The following is a 3,549-nucleotide window of genomic DNA, read 5'->3' as shown; positions in this document are numbered from 1 at the left end:
CCCAATCCCTCCCAGCATCAGAGTCTTTTCCAATGAGTCAACTCTTTGCATGAGGTGGCCTAAGTACTGGAGTTTCAGCTTTAGCATCATTCCTTCCAAAGAACACCCTACTGGAAGTTAATAAGTGCATATTATTGTTAATAAGTGCATATTGTTATAAAATCTGTCAACAGGGAAAATAACCTGATATGGTTACATTTTTAAGTAAAGGTTACTGAGGTAAGAGCTTTTTGGTAAACTCTATAGGAATAATTCTTTACCAGCTGAGCTACATGTTTTGGAAATATCCATCTAAAATAGTCTCTCCACATTTTGATAACTTGAAACAAAATTAAGTTAATAGGAATTCATTGAGGATCCAGGCCATTTCAAATAAGATGAAATATTGGAACATTAATTGCTAAGCAGATCCAAATTTACTCCTTTGCTACTTTTGTCTTCTTATGAGGGGGAAACTAAAGATGTTTGAGTATATCAGACACATAGCTTTTTTCTTATTTAAAAAAATTAATTTATTTTAATTGGAGGCTCATTACTTCACAATATTGTAGTGGTTTTGCCATACACTGACATGAATCAGCCATTGGGTGTACATGTGTCCCCCATCCTGAATCCCCCTCCCACCTCCTTCCCTATCCCATCCCTCAGGGTCGTCCCAGTGCACAGCCCTGAGTGCCCTCAGACACATATCTTTTACCACAGACCACATTAAGGAAAGAAGTTCTTCTTTCGGAAGATGCATGTTTCTAGAGGTTATGGGATAGTCCAATCAGGGAATGCTAATGTAAAAGATAGGTCATGGTTGCTTAAGGAAAGTAGGATGTGTGCTTTCCGTAAAAGAAGGTATGTGGAATGGAAATATGTTTTGTCCTGCTGCTGCTGCTGCTAAGTCGCTTCAGTTGTGTCTGACTCTGTGCGACCCCATAGACGGCAGCCCACCAGGGCCCCCCATCCCTGGGATTCTCCAGGCAAGAACACTGGAGTGGGTTGCCATCTCCTTCTCCAATGCATGAAAGTGAAAAGTGAAAGTGAAGTCGCTCAGTCGTGCCCGACTCTTAGCGACCCCATGGACTGCAGCCTACCAGGCTCCTCCGTCCATGGGATTTTTCCAGACAAGAGTACTGGAGTGGGGTGCCATTGCCTTCTCTGACAAAGACGCTACAAGGGACAAAAAGTTACTGTGTGAGTGGGCAGTGGGGGCAAATTATGAACAAGATATAGAAAGACCAAAAACCACAACTGCCACTTCTGAAGAGCCACGAGCAGAAACAGAGTACTGTGCATGCCCCTTGCACTTGGCCTGAAGCATGGGCAAACGGTCTAAGCCACCCCTCCTGACTAACCCCTAGACACACCCCTACCTTCACCCCATGTAAGGAACCAGGTTGCCCGTCCCCCCCAACCCTCAGGAGCCAGCAAGGGACCCGGTTACTCTCCCTCACTGCTGCGGCAGCAAGGACCCCAATAAAGCCTTACCTGAATTTCTTGTCTCCCCTCTAGTCAATTTCTGTTGATTCAGGAAGGCCAAGAACCCAGATCAGTAGCAGATTTTTGGCACCCAACTTGGGACAGTTGTCCGCTTCCCAGGAGAAGATCTGGGCACCTGAGGGATCACCACTGGTGACAAGTGATCACCTGAACCTCACTTCGTCCCACCTGGGGGCCTCATTCAGGCAAAGCTTAACCCTTCCTCTTTGTCTCTCTCCCCTTGTTATCTCTCTACTTCTTTCTCCTGTTCTACTCCTCTGTTGTATCCTTCTGGGAGAGTGGACCTCCTGCAGCTAACCACTGCTCTCAGCCTGTGGCTGGCAACAGCTCACCTTGACAGGTGACAAGCAGAGGTGGGAGAGGCTGGCCTAACACCGCGCAAACCTCGGTCCAGTGGGCTCTCCCTGACGGGAGATTTAGGATAGTGAGTGAGGTTTAAACGTATCATGTAGGGGCTGGAAGGCCTATCCTCCCAGTATTCTCACCTTTATTTTCCTGCTGTAATTTTTTCCCAGTCTTTCTGCTCTTTCACCCTGTACCTCTCCCTTGATCCTTATATCTGCGCTCGCATCCCTGTTATTCTGAAAACTTGTTTGTGTCAAGCTCTGTCACTGGTACATGTTAAATAAGGATCTTCATCTTATGCAGTTTTGCAAGTCTCTGCTAAAATTGTGGGCATGATGGAACACTAAGCCTTGAAATTCAAACACAGCCCACATTGCCTGAGACTCCAGCCTTGGGTTACTTAGACATTAAAGAGAAAAAAAAGGGGGGAGATGAACTTGCATTTTCCCCTCCTCTACCTCTGCCTCTGCAATGTAACTATTTTGCCTGGGCTGTCAGGAACTTTCTGATCCATCTGTAGTCCCCCAGACTGAGGAAAAGAAAGAGAGACATTTTATTTTGGGAGAATTACACCTCTTTTTTATTTAGGATGATGGTGAAGATGATCAGATGACGTAAGCTGCAAGTGTACAGCATTATAAAATAACATCTGTATATACTACAGAGTGAGCACCCCTGTAAGTTTAGTCAGCATCCATCACCATGTAGCTCCCCCCTCACCCAGTCCCTTGCCCTCTGGTAACCACTGATCAGTTCTCTGCTGAGTTAACAAACTGATTTGTCTCAACAAATCTGAGTTTGTTGCTATTATATTATTTGTTTGTTGTGTTTGTTTTTATTCCACATGATTGAAATCATAGAGTATGTGTCTTTCTCCTTACTTATTTCACTTAAGACCCTCAAGTTCCATCCATGTTGTTACAAATTGCAAGATTTCATTCTTTTTTATCTTCTGAGAAGAAGATGAACATCTCTTTATCCATTTATCCATGGATGCACACTTAGTTTACTTCCGTATCTTGACTGTTGTAAATAATGCTGTAGTGAACTTTGGGGTGCATTTATCTTTTTGAATAAGTATTTTTGTATTAAAAGAGACCTTTTAAAATTCAAGCAGGAAAACTAAAAGATCTCTGATTCTGTTGTCTGTCTTTATGTAAAAATTAACTTGTAAATGAACTGTATTTAATTGGCTTAAAGGAAACTGAGTCCTTATATACATACTCAGAAATATAAAACTCACCAGAATACATTCCAGATACATATGATCTGGGAGATAATATTAAATTAATATTTGGTATTAGAGCTTGGTTTTAAGCTTGTAGGCTTAATTAATATAGACCTATCTTTAGAATCATGAACATTAAATGTAATATATATATTTTTTTAATGTAATACTTTTATTGTACTTAGGGTTCAGTTCAGTTCAGTCGCTCAGTCATGTCCAACTCTTTGCGACCCCATGAATTGCAGCACGCCAGGCCTCCCTGTCCATCACCAACTCCCAGAGTTCACTCAAACTCACGTCCATCAAGTCAGTGATGCCATCCAGCCATCTCATCCTCTATCGTCCCCTTCTCCTGCGCCCAATCCCTCCCAGCATCAGAGTCTTTTCCAATGAGTCAACTCTTTGCATGAGGTGGCCTAAGTACTGGAGTTTCAGCTTTAGCATCATTCCTTCCAAAGAACACCCTACTGGAAGTTAATAAGTGCATA

The sequence above is a fragment of the Bison bison genome, unplaced genomic scaffold (assembly GCF_000754665.1).
Source record: "Bison bison bison isolate TAMUID 2011002044 unplaced genomic scaffold, Bison_UMD1.0 scf7180017864519, whole genome shotgun sequence".
NCBI classification, from domain to species: Eukaryota; Metazoa; Chordata; class Mammalia; order Artiodactyla; family Bovidae; genus Bison; species Bison bison.
Note: the sequence above shows the minus strand (reverse complement) of the source record.